The sequence below is a fragment of the Thermobia domestica genome, chromosome 2, assembly GCF_964235325.1.
Source record: "Thermobia domestica chromosome 2, izTheDome1.hap1.1, whole genome shotgun sequence".
NCBI lineage: Eukaryota > Metazoa > Arthropoda > Insecta > Zygentoma > Lepismatidae > Thermobia > Thermobia domestica.
The window spans coordinates 257701253-257720226 of record NC_137455.1 but is presented as its reverse complement, the minus strand read 5'-3'; the positions used below and the strand labels follow the sequence as shown (position 1 = coordinate 257720226).

General features: G+C 37.0%; 1 protein-coding gene across 8 annotated transcripts in view; it reads right to left on the bottom strand.

Moving 5' to 3' along the window:
• Mef2 (myocyte enhancer factor 2) overlaps positions 1-18974 on the bottom strand; it is a 213747-nt gene that overhangs the window by 60597 nt on the left and 134176 nt on the right. The window lies entirely within an intron of this gene.

The following is an 18974-nucleotide window of genomic DNA, read 5'->3' as shown; positions in this document are numbered from 1 at the left end:
TAACGAACCTCGAGCAAAGCACCCTTCTTACTCCAGTTCCATTAAATATAAAAAACACATTCAAACATATTAGGCTGGTGCAAATGAAACGTCTACACTGACCTGATACGAAATTCACCTCAGCAACACAACCGAAGGATGGTCTAAGGTAACGCATATAACGTCACGAACTCAGAACACGTTTAGCAAACAGTCGGAATCTGATCGTTGGCTGAACAATGGTTAAAGTGTATGATTGTAAACGGTGACTATTTTGATTAAACCAGATATTGTAGTTTTCGGTTTTCACTTCTTTTCTTATCCTTGGAAATGACACCTCAAGTCTGATTCAACGTCATGCCATTTCACTGAAGACAACGACAGTAAACGCAACTGATAAATGGAATAAGTAGTGTAATCTTAAGTTTCAGAAACGCCAGTACAACGAACTTACGCACATTATCCATCGAAGTTTACAGTATAATCAATTTCGGAAAGCTGTGCTCGCGTCCTCGAGGACTCTACTATAAAATTAAGATCAAAGTGGCGTTTTCTCTTACTCTTGATGTAAAAATGAAAATTCTAATTTAATATCCCACGATTATGCCCTTTAGACTAAAGACAACGGTGGTCAATCAAAGTCAATAATTATATTTATTTGTGAGATAAGAATGTGGAAAGAAACGGGAAAACACAAGGACATTATATTTTACATTCTTGATGCACTGCAATTATGCAGCCACTAATCTAAAAAAGTGTTTTAACATACTGACCAATCTGATTCCCTCCTCCCGGAAGGTTAAGAAGTTTAACGCACGAGGAACATTATTCAAGCGGTGGAAGTTTTATACAGTATTTCCGTCCGGACAGAAAAGACGGTTACAACCAAGGAACAGAACCTGTCGAAGGAATCGTATATTATCAGCTAACCGAAAGGTCTAATTCGTACAGGACAGCTTGACACACATTATTTTGAAAGATCGGTGATGTAATACTATAATTATGGGTGTTTACACATCAACAGATACACAGAGAATAGCGAAATAATTTTTTTTTATGAAGAAAGTATTTTTGACATGTTCTAAAATGTAATATACAAATTGTTAAATCAATTTTAATGAGAAAATGAAATGTAAGTAGCTGTCTATGTTGCGCATGAACTGAGGTACAGTTTCCACAGCAAAACATTCGCCACTCTAAAAACAGCTAAAGAAATGTAAGATACACCTCGATGCAGAAAAGTAAACAGTGGGTTGATAAGAAGTGACGGACACAAACAAATGAAGGAATTTTACAATGGAAAGCTACTCGTATTGTTAGGCGTATGAAGAAATATTATGTCCCATAAGCATTTAACCCAATCCATCCAAAGTTTTCCATACATTTCAGCAGAAGTATGAACTTACAACATGATCCTCTATTCAGTGTTGTTTTTGTTGATATCTGCCGTGTAATCTGGTACGGTTATTTAATGACGAATTCACTTTCCTTTGCATGTTACCTTCATATTACGGTAAAATGAAAGAAAGGAAGCAAAATAAACTAATGCAGACTAGAGCGCTAATCGGTGGAAGTATAGCGCTCAGATCTAGCATTGAGTCTTTGAGGCGAATTTACTGACAAGAATCACTACTAGGATTTTAACCGAATACTTCATATCCTCACGAACCCAGGACTATGCGCAAAGTAAGCATGGGCTTAACCACTTGTCTATAAAGAGGAATGTAACTACAATAAATTTTTCAGTCAAAGAATTCATAAAATAGAAATAATAAATAACACTTCTCAGATTATACTACTTGTTTATTTCGATACTATTAAGATGGTTCCAACAGAACCGCGTCCAGATCGAAACATGAAGATTATTTTTACCACGAGACCAAATTACCCAATTCCATGATTTGGGAAGGCTGACGTTCAAATGTTTGATTTGTACGTATTAGACAAAAGGAATATCTTTTATTTTTTTTCTAAAAATAAAAATATAAAGCAGTTTTTGTAATAATTTCAATTAATAAATTATGTATGACAAATATAATTCAACATTAACGGAAATTGTTTAACTGACACAGATCGTTGCTACCAACAGTACTGATCAGCACGAATGCTGATTCAGCCAAGAACGCTGAATATGAAAACGGAATGCATCCATCAAAAAAATTACGGAAGTTTTTGTCTTAAGGTCAATGTTTGAACCTAGTGTCTGCATCTATATTGAACTTACATCACGCACCTGTCGAAAATGTGATAGATAATCACATAGGTCTAGTCTCAAGTTCAGATACAAATATCGATCAAAAGCACTCAAAAATTTAAAAACAATAAAAAAGAAAACTATGATCAGAACATCACGAAACTTTCGCGCGAGAAGTTCTATATAATTCTGATGTGAAACAAAGGATCTTCACTTCTTAGAAAATAAATAAATACACATACATATTGTAACGAACAGAATCTTTGTATAAAGGGACAACGTATTTCAACTCGGACAGGTACAGTAGTTCATATATGGAGCGCACAGGTCGCTCTGTAGTCTGGTACTCATTTCTAGTTTAGGGGTCCCTGATTTGATCCCAGGCACGTAAATTCGTGGTGCACAAAATCATGTTCTTATCTTTCCCCGGAGTTCTCTCGTTTCCTCATGCATTCTCATTTCAACGATTCTTTCATAACCATTGAATTTCAAACCATACGACTCATTTATAGTAAAGAGTATAAACACGGGCGTTAAAGATTTTCTTTTTGTAGGCCGTTGATATGATAGTTCTAAAAAAAAAAATTAAAAATTACCAAGCTGTGTCTTCATAGAAATGGAAATGGATTGTTGAGCAGATGTGTATTTAATTCCATCAGGTTAAGAAGCCGTATTATTAATCAGTTGTTCTTATTCATTATATATTATATGTTATTATATGTATATTCTTATTAACCTTGTTAACAACGCTTTCATGAAACTATGGCAGGTATGGATGTAAATCATGGCTCGACAGACAGAATGTGGGTTGCCCTGTCGTTATATAGTTAGCGTACGCGTCTTCGACTGGGGAGACCCGGGCTCAATTCCTGGTGAGGGTTCATGTGGTACAGATCCCACGTTAAGCTGTATGTCCACGTCTCATAAAGCCCCGCTGCTGAACGAGAGGGTTCACTCTAATCAACTAACCAACAGATAGAATATGTAAGGAACGTAAGACGACCTATAGATATTTTTAAAAATAATTAAACGGAAAACTTCAGTCAACTTTCATTATTGTTACCTGAAACCTAAGTAGTTGGACGAGATCCGAAGGAAGAAAAACCTGAGACAATCCATGGACAATATGATGCCTACCCAAATTCCGAACTAGGGATCGAACCAGAAACCAGAGCTGGGTAGGGTATCATTTAGCAGCGTGCAAGAGATTTCGAAAAAAATGGTTGGGATGAGTTTTAAAAAAAGGCATGATACTAATAATTTAAATGTGAGTCTAGCGTAAGTTAATTTGGGTTCAACGAAAAATGTATCAGTGAAACCTTAGGTTGTAAAAACTCATTCACACAAGAAACTGAACGAACAATCAATAACACATAAGATTACTTAAGATTGCATCCTCTGAAGTAAAAAGCTTCATTAAAAACCAGATCACTAAATATTTGCATCAGTTTGTAACAATGCAAGTCTATTTTTAGTTATTAAGATGAAACTATAAGGAACAATATGAAGAAAAAAATAACATTTTGTGGAAAAATGCCAATTTGATCTCATCTTACGTCACCTGTATATTAATCTCTATGTCACATGTTGTTTTTCGTGCCTCGGGCATACAGGACGCACTTCCTGCGAATGTTGTGACCAATCGATATCATCGCCTCCTCACCGATCAGGAAACTGCGTTACGTCCAAGTTTCCATGGTGACTGAAAACGACATCGCACTGGAGCTTCCAGGCACTATGTCAACACGTTCATCCTCGTTTCTAACCAACGGCATACGTCAATGTCTCTCTAACTCCCTCCCTCACTCACTCTTTAACAGCGAGGGCCCCAAACATCAAACGGTGTATTCACTCACTAATTTGGTTAACTAGTTGCACAGAAGTTATAACCAATAATAATTAAATTCATAGTAACAAATCTAAACATTTTCTCGAACTATTTTCAGAACTCGTAGAATAGTACTCATTCTGTAATACAATCTAAGAACATTAGGAAGGAAAGATTATATATTATTTAGTCTGTTTTAGAAAAGGTTATTTAAGAAGGCCATGTAAGACTCGAACCCGATATGCCTCTACTGGCTATCGAACTCTGAAACATAAGCACAAAAAATGTGTGGAGAGCTCTGTACATGTAGCAATCAATAAGAATGACAATTTTTATATAAAGTTCAATAAATGGTGATTTCAGAAAAGTATCATTCATAAAACAGTTGATTTTCGTTTATGTTACCTTAAATATAAGTTCAAAAGTTCTTTCTCTCTCTCTCTCTCTCTCTTACGGTCACCTTTAATTAGCATGGATCCCATTTGTGTTTCCCGTATAAAGCAAGTCTTAGTTAGCCTATTAAGCATAAAGATAACTTTAAAAAAAAGACAAGGATTTGAAATAATAAAACTATTTACTTAATTTATTTGCACTGAGGAATTAAATGTGACATGTGTATCTTACAAATCTGTAAACTGAAACTTTATTAGTTTGCGATAGGCGAAACAAAAGAAGAATCATCCCATAACTAGATATCTTAAGAAATTACCCATTAGAACAGAAGATCTGGATCGTAATTTGGCATTCCTAATAAGAAAAAATAGACTCGATTCAAGAGTGAACCATTTTTTTTCAAGACAAATATCCCACATCAACTTACTAAGAATTCAATTTCCCCTTATGGGTAGGCTGCCCACAAAGCTGTATGGACTGGTTGGTTGCCTATACGTACGGGAGAAATTGGTGTGTGTGGAAGAGAAAGCGAGTCAATGCACAACAGAAAGCTGTATGTAACTCCTATGAAGGAAACTAGAGCCTCAAATTATGAGCACTAGCTAAAAGTAGTCGTCCGAGATACCTTTCGTTCTGTGCAGGAAATATATTAGCTTCAGTGTAGAGCTTAACTGACTTTGTTCTAAAGGCGTAATAATGCAAATTTGTTTAAACGATCAATTGTGATCCAGGATTTCTAGTTCTTTAGGAGGAAAGGAAGATTCTCCCCAACTTGTAAACTTAAAATTTCGACCCGATTCGTTGAATGTTATGCAACCAATTCCTAAATATACAGAAAAGCATCCTAAAATCCGTTTCTCACAAGAGACATCTAACTGCATCTGAGAAAATCAGTAATCCTGATGCTAAACTGATGCGCTCATTATGCATCACCCTTTCAAGATTCACCGGCCACACAACTTCCTGGACTGCAGAATTAGGAAGTTCAGCTTAGGGATCCTGGACATTATTAATTAATCAAAATCTCGATTCGATTCTTTTCACAGTTCCACTTTCACTATGATTGCTCGAAAGTAAAATGTTTCCACTTTCCATTGAAACTCGCGTAGACTTATCAACTGCAGAACAAAAATTACATAAAACGGCGTAGTATTTATTGCGTATTAGAGAGAAATAAGGAGACTGACGGAAAACCGTCTTAACGAAAGGTTCCCCCAACGCTTTTTGAGTAAGAGTATGTTCACCAATAATACGAGATGCACATATAAAGTACGTGTCGTCTTGTTCTAAAATCCACATTTGTTCGTCATTTCAGGAAAGCGATTGTGGCGTAGGAGACTTCTATCCTTCGGGACACAAAATTTTCGACTGAAAAGCAACGGATAATTGTGGAATTCCTCACCGCAGCTTGACGTTGTACAGCCGATATTCATCGCCAAATCAAGGGTGTGTGTGGTGACAGTGCTCTCACAGAAAATACTGTTGAGGAAGTAGGTGCGTGAGTTCAAATTAGAGCGAATGAGTGTGAAAGATTAGCAGAAGTCCGACGTCCAAAAACATCAACTGACGCTCACATTGCTCGTACTGAAAATTTTATCATGGAAGACAGAACTGTCACAGTGCAGGAGATTTCTGATACATTGGGGCTAACAATGATAACAGCAGAACGAATAATTACAAACGAACTGGGTCTAAGGAAAGTTTCTTTTCGCTGGGTTCCACGAATGCTTAATGCTGATCAGAAAGAGGCAAGGATTCAATCAAGTGTTGCAAATCTGACACACTTCAGAAGAAAGGAATGTAATTTCTTGTCAAGTATTGTGACAATGAATAAATCACAGATTCAATTATTCAACACAGAAACAAAAAGGCAGCCCATACAATGGAAATACATATTCAAAATTTCGTCACGTGGTACCCAATGAGACGGTGCTGCACACTATCGTTTGGGATTCCTAGGGAGTGATATTGCCCCACCCTGTTCCGAAAGGTCATACAATTACCAACATTTTCGTACACTTTTGGATAGAGAATTTTTGCCTAAATTAACTAAGAAACGAGCACAAGTGGCACTTTCATCCTTCACATGGGTAATCACCGCCAGACCATGCTAATGTTGTCACCTTATTCTTGATTAACTACGGTATTGGCCTTCTGTCACATCTACCCTACTCACTATGCCCCGAGTCACTTCTGGTTGCTCTCAAACCTGGAGGATTATCTTCGTGGACGCCACTTTGCCAGTTGATTATCCCTGGGAAGTGCTATTTTCCCGTATCTGAACCACACTCCCCAAAAATGATTATACCACATGCTACACAAAATGGACGGAGATATGTCAAATAAGTGTCAACAAACATGGAAAGTTTGTTGAGAAGTAGACACAGCTTAGTTCCCTGTATTTCTGTTATTGGAAATTACAACGAAATGGCACATACTTTTGGTGTGCACTTCGTAGATTGCCACGTCAAGACACATGAAGCATTCATGAATAATTATTTACAGTACAGAACTTTGTTCACTTCACGAGCATACATTTTAAACTTATAAATGTGGAAGAGAGCTCGAGTGTTCTGTATCGTGAACTCTTTACATTAGTTAGTTTGGAATTTTAGGAACGACTAGATAGACATTGATTTCAGTTTAACGTGAAATCCGAATACATGCGAGCCCACTGCAAATCGAACATGATTGTCCCGCACTGAAGGCGCGTGTGTTATTCATATAGCCACAGGTAGAGATCTAACGTGAGGGGATGATGTGAGTTGTGCACAAACAAAATGTTATCCTTTGGCATATTTCCCACATATTAACATTTATGGTAAATGGGGTGAGAATCTCTTAAAACGGGAGAAATTAAAATTATGAAAATTCTCCTCCTGCCCCCACAACCATTTAAAATGCTATGTTACGATAGCTTGCAATATAGTTTGAGGCTCAGTGCATGCAAAGATACTGAAATATGCCGATATGCTGTGTTTACAGCGTGCGTGTTAACAGGTATATTCTATGACGCCGGCAGCATGTAAACTTAATTATCCGCAAAAATTTTCATCTCCTAGAAACAAATTGTACCATACCATGCATGTTGAATCCGCAAAGCTTAGCAAATAAATAAGTAAAGTAATGATAAAAATCACGGCGTACAATTTTACTAAACTTGTGAACCTACATGATTGGCAACAGTCGTTTGTATATTTACTTTGTACACGTATTGGTCAAGGAACGTGTAATACCACACAATAAATTAGCGATAACATTTTCTTGAGAATTAGGAGTTGATGATGTTAGTACTCAATGTTTGCCCTATAACCTCTGTTTATGGATTGTTCTGGTACACATCTTTTAAATATTCCCTTTAGCTCTAGGCGCATATAAGAGGGCAATACCAAGATGCATCTCACAGAAATAGAACACAAGTTGAAAGTGGATACACTTGGCTATGGACGTTAAGTCAATGGAGCGTTACCGGATATGTGGCATTCAGCCTTCGGGCTCGATAGGTCATAGACTGCCTGAGTAAGTGAAAGTTATTTAGAATTTGTTCTCCTCCATGAAACATTCGTGTGCCTTAACAAAATATAATTGCACCTTTTCACAACTATCCATTCTCAAGAAGTTGACAACACATTCTTCTAATATACCACTCTGCAACAACGCAAGCAGAACGAAAATGCATGGAAGATAGCAGCAATGACAAAGCGTATATAACTCCAGCATTGACTAAGTATTTATTTCTCTTCGGAGGTGTAGCCATGTTGGTCAGCGTTGCTAACCAATACGAAGTGATCATACTAATATCTACAACGCCATCTGACACAACTTGGTGGTCACAGTATCACAGTGTTGCTAGCAGAGAAGAAATTTGCGGAGAACTAGACTTTCATGTTGACGTCATAAAATAATATTTAACCATAAAGGTAACATATCGGCAAGTTCCGACAATTTTGCATGTGTCGAGCCTAAAACTTATGAGGGAATTCTGTAATACATGTTTCTCGAGATGCCATAGGGGGAAAAAAAGTTTATATTTTCTTTTTCTCGTTTTACGCGATTCTAATCATTCTTCACGTGTATCTTTCCATTTATGGCGCATTTCAATTCATTCAAAAATTCACCAGACTCACCTTCATTTATGCGCAACTCACATTGATACCCACGTCTCATTACCAAGTTGTAACAGTGTGCAGTTTTACATCCCATGGTTATCCCAAGTACGTAAAGGAGACGGAGGAACACAGAGAAAACCCACGCACACGGTGTTTCATCACGACAAAGGTCACTTGGCGCAAGTTGGGATCGAAGCAGAGCCCAAACGAATCTGAGATGAACACTCTATCACGGTGCCACCCAACCAACTCTGGTACATTGTTAAAAATATAAAATGTGTTACATTGGTACATACCGCAAATTTAGACAAGTATCTATAAATTGTAAACACATGTATGTGCTGTTCTTATTCTATACTGTTGCCATTTTCATTACGACCAAGGGTAGCCACTTCGATATTGCTGGAACCTGAGTTAACTTATGAAATGTTCCTCTTGTTTGTTCATAGTGATAGATGCGCCTTACCTAAGCCTACTGTCATTAAGAAATCCACGACAATATTCACATCCCTAGTTCAATACTGTATTTTGTCAATCTGAATTTGCAGAAAAAACAAAACATTCACTCCTCTAGAAAAACCAAACTGCAAATGTAGTTCGTCCACGATTTTGGAACAAATTTTACATGCTACAAGGATTCTGTTAAGGATTCATGCAACGTTATCTGGGTAACAAATATTTTCATGTATCATATAATCTCAACTAACATCGACAATTTCACTCCTTCACGCTAATAACACTTTCTTCACTTCCTGACTTTTAAACTTGCTTCCGTTATTACATTTTTTTGTTTTGTTTTGTTTCACATGCTTCCTCAAATTCTCCGTTGAGAATTAGCAATGATTTATTGGATGTCAAGGACTCGGAAGGTGAACTACCTCGCAACTATATTTAATCTCTCATCGGAAACATCCAATATCCTCATCAGAGAAAAATAGCTCTACCGGTGCAAACATTGAGATAAACTTGGCCTTGACTAAAAAGAATTACTCCACAGAAGAAAATTTGCGATCGTCAAATGTTCACTTTCGGAAGTTCTATTTTAGAGGATATTCAATTGCGTACAACAAAACGCTTCTTCATCCATATTAACAATGTGAGCAATATTTTACACCTAATAATCTAATTTATAATAAATAAAAAAAATAATGTAATAAAATTAGTTTATCATTATTTTAATATATATTGCAAAATTTGAGCTGAAAGAATTCAATTACATCCTCATTTCCAGGTATTTACCTGTATTCTTCCCTCTGTCTCAATGAAAACGACTATGTTAAGAACGTCAACTGGGTGTTCAATAATACGTTCAAATATTGGAAACATATGACAACACATTCCTCTTGATAGGATGGGAATGACACGAGCCTGCAGGATGTAATATTAAAATCAGGGATGGAAAAAGAACCGGTTCAGGCACTAAGAACCCATGCTAAAGATAGGAACCTATCCGGAGCGTTTTCACAAGAACCGGTTCATTTTCCATCCCTGATTAAAATTTATTCTGCTCAAATTTCAAACCCTCTTTTGATAATTGTATAGCTGAATTTTATACGTGGTGTACATTAAATTAATTGCCGTACAAACTATGTTTAGCAACACTTATTGAAGTAATAATGGTAAAGATCGCAGTATAAGAACATACTGAAGATATAACCGTGGCACATTAGAATTTTTCAGATACTATATTCTGTTGTACTTCGTTCTACACGTACTTCTTTTAATCATTATTGTACCTTTGAAGAATAACTTAATAGGAATTTTTGTCAATGATCTCTCCAATTCTAAATTATTTAGTATAATACGAGGCGCATGCCAAAAAAGGCCGATATTTAAAAATGGAAATGATTGCAGAAGAAATATATTGTGATTGATATATGTATATATATCTTGGCTATTTTTCGACGTAGTCACTATGAGCCCCTACACATTGTAGGTAGCATGGTATAAGCTTCCGTATACCCTCTGTGTACAAATCTGCCGCTTGAGAGTGCAGCCAGTCCAGGACTGGTCTTGAACACTTTACTGTTGTTTAAATGCTTTGATGCAAGCCACTTTAAATCGCTGAGGGAAGGTCAAGACTCTAAGTGGAATAATTAAATAGATCCCATCGAAATCTTTGAATTGTCTCAACAGTACGAGCAGCTTCGTATGGGCAGGCGTTGTCAGAAATCAGAAAAATTCCAGAGCGTAGCATTCTTCGTTGATTTTGGGTGGCACGTCGCATTCAGTGTTTGGCAACATACATCTGCTGTAATTGTTCGTTCAGGTTCCAGAAATTTCACAAGAATCATGGTCATAAAACACTGTTACCATGATTTTGTGAACTGATGGTGTTTGAATTTCTTCGCTGTCGGAGAACCAAAGTGTCGCAATTACATTGACTATACTTCGACTCCCCAGTGGCGTAAGACATTCAGGTTTCATCCTCTGTCATTACATGAGAAAAGAGATCATCTTCGTCCTCTCCCCGAACGTAAAAAAGAAAAAAATCACGTGCAGCTGTCATTCTTTGCTCTTGTTTGTTTGTCAGCATTTTTAGGACCAACTTCGCACAAAGTCTGACAAGTTTTGCCTATTCATTAAAAAAAAAATGAAAACGGTACTGGCTTCGATATGAAGATATTAACTATAATTGAAAAATGAAGGCACAGTGGTAAAATGCTCACTTTTAATGTGAGTTGTCCCTGGTTCGACTCCAGACCATGAGTTTGTGGTGGACACAGAAGCGTTTTCTCGAGGTTCTCACATTTCCTCCCACATTCTTTTACATTAATTCTTTTTACGATCATTCACTTCCATCAATCATCCTCCTCTCTTAGCTTTAGGGCATAATTCTAGGATGTAAAAATGAAAGATTTCGTTTTTTTTTCACTTACAGTTTTTATATGTTTACAAGAATTTTGTACTAATTTAGTTTATTAAAAAATGCTTTAAAACTTACTAAAAAAACCTAAATTTTTGTTATGAACAAATTCAATCCAATCCATTGTAAATAGACCTATAATCGAAGCAGTTCTGCATAAGGCTGACGTTTCTTGGAAACAATTAGCCGTGGTATATAAGGTATTTTTTGTCTGCGTTTCTAAGATATTTGACAAGGAAAGCACTGTATCTATGTACAGAAAACACATTTCTCTCTCTAGATTATTGTGATGATGGTAAGAAACGTAAATACACTATTACAATTCTTAAAGCAACCCTCCTTTAAGGAGTTACGTCAGATAAAAAGTCGAAGAAAAAACAAGGGAAAGGAAAACGAAAGAAAAATTAAATATGCAAATACTTTTCTCCCCATCCTTCTTCTGAAATTCTTCGTCCTTTGTTCTAGGGCAGTTCCGCTGACGCAACATTTAAGTCTCACGCGAATCAAAGGAAATGTCGTGATCAGCTCTTCGAAACTTCGGCCTTGCCTAAACCATCCTTCGTCTTCCCTTTTAAGTTGAAAAAAACATTTCAAACTTTCTTAAACACTTAAAACAGGATATAAATGAGGGTGGGCGTACTAAAACATTTAGCGTGACTTTTTTAATAAATGACTTCAACACTAACATATACAATTAATGCCCACGTACTTCATGTACTTCGAAGAACTAAATAACTTTCACAATCGCTTAAAGATATGTTTAATAGTACAACCTAGAAATTGAGTTGTTCGATAGCAAATAGAAAATGTATCGGAAGTAGAACATACAACGGAATATACTAGAATTCTACTGTAAGGATTATATATATATATATATATATATATATATATATATATATATATAGAGAGAGAGAGAGAGAGAGAGAGGTTTGGAATATTTTCAACAGCTGGCACTCACGTTCTTTGATCGCGCACCCCCCACCTCTATCCTCGGTGGCAATACTGGAGCGAATCCAATGTTAAAATATATATATGGGCAGTAGCAAAGTTTTGCAATTCAACCTTACCCTTATACTTTTTGAAAGTACTTTCCGACACACATTTTTCCATTCTTCGAAACCAGTCGTCGAAGAATGTTCTTTCGCCACAGATCTGGACATACTCGTCGTCCCAAGCCCTTAGTATTGCGTCATCCCGTGTAAAACGCCTTCCATTCAGTCTGGTCTTCACATTGGAAAACGGCGCGAAGTCACAGGGAGCGAGATCTGGATTGTACGGAGGGTGCTCTAAGTTTTAGTTTAATGCTGGCCAAATACTCTGAGTAAACTTTTGAACGGTGCGCTGGAGCGTTCTCATGATGAAGAAACCATGTGTCCATCCTTGAATTTGGGCGCAACTGTTCGAGAGCTGTAAGAACTTTAGGCAGACATTCCTCGGCATACAACTTCCCTGTGACTGTCTTCTGTGTTTCAAAGACAACTCGCTCGACAATTCTTCGCACACTAAAAAAATACCGCCACCATTTTCTTCTTAACTGATGTGGACTTTCGAACACCAACGGGGGTCTCCTCATCTTCGAACATCCACACTTTGTTTTGAGCCTTGGTCGGGACGTCATAGTAATAGAGACAAGTTTCGTCAGATCTCACAATACTGTTCACAGAGGAACATTTTCATTTTTAAATTTTTTCAGCATTTCACGACGCCATGAAACACGGTATGCCATCTGCTCATCGGTCAAGTCATGTGGTACCCAAAGGGTACAAAAGTTTCTAACCCAAAGGTGATAGCACGAACTACTGGTGCATTAATACCTAAGCATACCTCTATTTGATGGTATGTAGCCCGTCTATCTGTCTCAAGTATTTTCCTCACTGCACAATGTATTGTTCAGTTACAAACGAAGATGGCCGACCTGACCTTGGAGCGTCAAGGCTGAAATTTCCTTTTTGAAACTCTCGGTATCACCTAAATATCGTTGTACGATGAGATCAATCCTCTCTAAGCACAGCAGTCATTTCCTCTAAACACTGATACTCTACTTAAACCACGTGCGAAATTGTAGTGCAAAATTGCCCGGTATTCAGTTTTTGACCACGACATCATCTCCACCTCTTTTCACTATCACAGCTGAAAATCAACTGACACTGAGACAGTGACTGGAGCTTCTACAGTGCAGGTTTGGACATGTTTAAACACGTGCTAAGTTGCAAACTCCTGTGATGATCCGTTCTGTTCTATTGCAAAACTTAGTATCCTTATATATATATATATATATATATATATATATATATATATGATATTGAAAAAGCACGTTAAAACCATCATGCCCAAATGCAGTCTATAGAAGATTCAAGATGACGATAATTCATTTTCATTCAGATACTGAAAAACGCCTTATAATTAGAGAATGAAATTAAATCTTTTAAGTTTTACGGCCCACGGTTATACCGGTTAGGCTAAAGAAGACAGTGATGATGTGAAATGAATGCAATGGTGGAATGAAGAAAGTGGGAGGAAACGGCAGAACGCCGAGAAACACACGCACACAGTGTCTGTCCACTACAAAGCTCCCTTAACGCAAGCTGGGATCGAACCGAGGACCCCGTGCACCAGAGGTGAACGCTTTACCACTGAGCCACCACAGCCCCTAAATGCCTTACAGAGTAGATGAAATCAGGTTAAATCACAAACGTGATTTAAAAGATTGAATACTCGTCTTCCTTTTATAAGCTCTTTACTTGTTCAAGTAGTGTGATATTCTTGCGAGAAAAGTTTAAAATATATACAACTTTGTTTTAACCCTACTTACACGAGTACACAGCTTCTGAAAGAAAGAAAAGTATTTAATTTAACTTTGAGCACGACGTATAGGTCTTCACACTGATAATTTTATATTGCTGTCCTTTACTCGCTCATACCTGCCCCCTCCCTCCCATTTCACACACACACACAGAAAGTTAAAAGAATCTCTTAGGGAAACAGAAATTCCTTACCAAAATCTTAGTATAGAGGGGGGAAAAGTATCTTCTACATGTATTAAGATGAATGCAAATATTGAGTACACTAAACAATCATAAATAAAGCATATAGAGCAATTTAAAAATTGTGAGTCAACATTCATTCATTACCCAATCACTGGAACACAATTTTGTACTTTCTTATTGCATTCATAAATACGATTCGATCATTTTAACCACGAACGTACTTTTTTTGCTTGTGTGACAGGCGATTTCTAACTTCCTTTTCGTGATATATTGAGTAATCATTTTATTAACGGAAAGGTGTTTGGGCAATCTTTCAGTTAACACGTAGTTCGGTTACTGATTTTCTTTTCATTTAAACACACTATCGAAAGACATTTGATCAAATATCAAAACTTTAATCCAAAAGGACTTTAACTGAATGAGTCATACTCAATGAAAAATAAATTTAGACATGGAATTAGACCTTTAATCTTTGGTAAACAAGACGGGTTTTACAACACAAAATTACAACTAAAATTCACCAACGTACATTACATCAGTGTTTCTCAAAGTGAAGATCGCAGATCACACCTTACTCTACAGTTAGTTCCAAATTTGTATTTGCCAGAAACAAATAGTGGTTCCTTTATGATCCCTTGTACAATTTATCCCTAGGTGTCTAATCTATGATTTCACCCTGCTTTTCAACAAACAGGAAAATTCCATGGATTTCATTTCTTGCCTTTTTTTAACAAGTATAAAATGGAATTATAATTTATTTCCACATTGGATTTAATTTCCCAATATGTTTAAATTGCAGTAATACTGTTAGAAATTGAAACAACTATTCAATCGAATAATAAACAGAATATACGGAGATTAATATTGTTATATTCATTTAATTCGAATATGTAACTAGAAATTCAGACTTAACTATTTTCAGAACTTAGTTGTTAATACGAGTTGCTCCTCGTAAAAATACACCGTCAGAAACGCATTTAAAAACACCCAGTCACGCTGTATGATACGATCGAAACTTGCATCACTGAATGTGTGTCTGTAAAGACTATGTTGATGTTAGTTTGAGTCTCAGGAAAATGAGCACCGTAGAAGGCAGGCTGACCGTACTCTCTCTAGATGGCACATTGTTAATAAGTTGAAAGTTGTACATTAAGGAATATTGAATAAATTCGTTAGTTGTTGATCACTAGAGTCTGGATTTTTATGTAATATCAACTCCCTAAATATGTATATAAATATGTAACAAAAATTGCTTAAAATGTAAGAAATATGTAATGTTATATAAGAATATGTAATATTACATATGTTACATATTTATGAAAACGTAATATTAACACGCGTATGAGTATGCAATATTTAAACGAATTATGAAACTAAAAAGGAAAATCTACTACACTTTATCCTGCTTAATGCAAGTCCCCCAATGAAGTGAAATGCTTGAACAACTGAGACAGCCATACGTCACTGACGTGACTGATTGCAGGATAATAAAAATCAGACGCGAATGAAGGAAGATGTTAATCGGCTAAAGAGAAACAGGAAAGCCCCGAGAAAAGCAATGCATACAGCATTTGTACGTCAGAAATCTCATGTGGTGTGGTGTGGTCCAATTTCAAATCTAGAACCTTTTACATTAAATGCGCATCCGTCACCACGGCCCAATCTTGAAATGAATTATACGAAATATACAAATTTAAATACTAAAAGCAACTTAAGACGAAATGTATTGTTTTATATATATATATTTATTTCATGCAGGGAAAAGCAGTCCTATATCCTCTAAGCAATATCAGCTGAACTAAGATTGAAGAATATTTCCACTACTGAGCATTTTTAATTTGAAATAAAGTACTTACAAAAGATGTGCCTGCAGTTCAACTGTGTGTTGTTGCACAATGTGTTACAAGGTACATTTCCAAATGATCAGAAGTAAAATTTTGTCGGCGATCGGATAAAATATTCTTGTATGTAGAGAATGATCTATCCTCATCACATGAGGTAACAGGAGCGTATTTCAACAGGGGGAAATATCTTCAGGGAGGTTCTTGTTTCACCACTGAGAATCTCATACACTGCCAATAGGCTGTCGCAACCCGGGTTTCTTTCCAACACTGCATTTAGTTTCTTTCGAACTTTTTCTCCTACATCTCCAAACACACCTTTCAGTAATCTCTTTGCATCCTCTATGATTTCTATGGATTCCGGAAGAGGCCGCCCAACAGTCTCCAGCTTTTTAATGGTTGTAGGTAGAAACCAAAATTGCTGTCTATGTATGCGATATCACACGCTACTTTTGAGTCACTAAACAGTTTCTGAGCAATGCCAGCTGACACAGCAGACTCCGATGGAAATGAATGAACAACAGGCTTATTTTTTTTTAAAATGTTCATTGTAGAAATGTACTGCCTGTATCCAAGTGCCCCATGTTAGCACAGGCTCCGAAGGAAGTGGCACGTCTGGCAGTTCATCTCTGTAAACTTGAACACGTTGTGGCGCCTTAACAAACATTTTTTTTTTTTTTTTCGTGGAAGAAACTAGTTGATTTACTTCGCAAAAGTTGTATCACCTTTTCAATAACACGCTGAAGAGCATGGACCATACAGGTAAAATAATTAAGTTAGGGTAAAAAACTGTAAGTGCTCTAGCCGCTTTTAACATGTACGCTGCACTGTCTGTATAGAGAACAAGGGCTTTTTCTTCCTGAACTCCTCCCGGCCACAATACTTTAAGACCATCGTTTACAAAGCGAGCAATCGTGGAATGATTCGTGCGTTCCAGCAATTTACTCGCAATAAGATAGAATTTAGATGGAGCAACTTCACTTAACTTTCCAATCACTAAATTTGCTACATAACGTCCCAAAACATCTGTTGTTTCGTCCACAGAAATCCAGATATATGAACTACCTATTTCTGCCCTAATGGTATTTATAGCTTCCCTACAACAAACTTCGAGATAACACTTTCGAAGAGTGGATTCGTCAGGAATTCGACTCCCGCAGTACTTCTCCAGAAAAGCACGGTATTTTGGTACTTGAACTTTGTTCCAAGGAATGTTTGCTGCTATCATTGCTTGGCACAAGTCTTTAAAAAACTCACTCACTGAAGTATCTTGATGCATTTGTGTCAAGAGTACTTTTTTTTTCAATTCGCAAATTTTCATTTCTTGCATGGAGTGCACCTCGTTCATGTTGTTCTAACAGTTCATTGAACATCCATTTTTTTTTTTTTTTAAATCATACACTTGGCACAACACCACTTTACCGCCCGTAGTAAACGCATCATCGATAGTTACCAACGACCGCAATTCCGCGGATAAAGTTGAGGAAACCGGAGCCATTTCTAACTTCGACGGTCAATACAGAACACATGCGTTTTGTAACTGCAATACTAGAGTACTGTCCTGTCATTCAGTTGAACAAGCGAAGTTCTTTGAAAGCTTAGGTTACCTGTTATGATATTGCCATTGTCGCCAGCTTCTTGGAACGAACTCTTGCAGTAAATTCCTGGAAGCACACTAGCATACAGTTTTAACTTGAATTGCAGGATTTGCTTTCATCTTTTTTCCCGTCCGACCTCCGATAATAATCAAATAGACTTCATTTTAGGAATTTCCTGGCCAGTCGCCTGTCAGGCACGTGATCTGTCTTCCTCCAGAGTTGAGAATAAAGGGCGCTGGTAATGTACCCCGGGGGGAGGATTTTTACTAGTTTCTTCTTATATTTCTTTTATCGGCGAAAATTCTGCGAAACGGTTTGACAAATAAAAAAAGATATATATTTCTCTTTCGGTGAAAAGACGAAAAGATAGACATGACAAAATTGAATCTAGATGCATGCCTTGCACAGTTGGAGAGTTCATTTTTTATTTTAAATTAAAATTTCAGTAAACGCAAAATTTTGACAGTTTTATGTAAAAAAAATGTAGAAACCATAGAAATATGTAATATTGGTTAAAATATGTAAAAATATGTAATATGAAACTTGAGTTGAAACACCCCTACAGGTGTGAATCACAAACATTTAAGGATTTGACGAACCTACATATGAAGGAAAAAAATATGTAATTACATACAAATCCGGACATTATTGATCACAATCCGAAAGCAAGTAAACTTATACATCCTCGCCTGCTTCGCGCACAATTACTCCTGACATCTTGCTCACTGCCGGCGGTGTCGGCAGAGACTGCAGCATGAAGCAAATGAAGGGTAGTAGTATTTGGGGAGAAGTCTCTTCTGCCTCGGACACAATGAAGGCCCTGAACGTAAGATATAATCTTATGTTCAGAGCCTTCATATATACGTATATAACCCCATGCACTCTGGTCTTCAGTTGGGGTAGTATAGGTAGTGCATTATACATTCGTTACGTCGTCAATCCTGTTCTTCGACCCTGACACTTCTCTTTGCGTGGAAGAATCGGGTTCGAGTTGAGTTGATTGTGAGTTTAACGTCCCTGTCAGCAGCTAGGTTATATGAGACGGGACCTACTGATTAACGTGGAATACAAACCACATGAGCTCCCGTCGAGAATCAAAGAAACGGGTTCGATTCCCAGTGACAGCTCATGTAGTTCGGATATTAGGAAATTATTTTTCTGGGCTATCGGTATCTATGA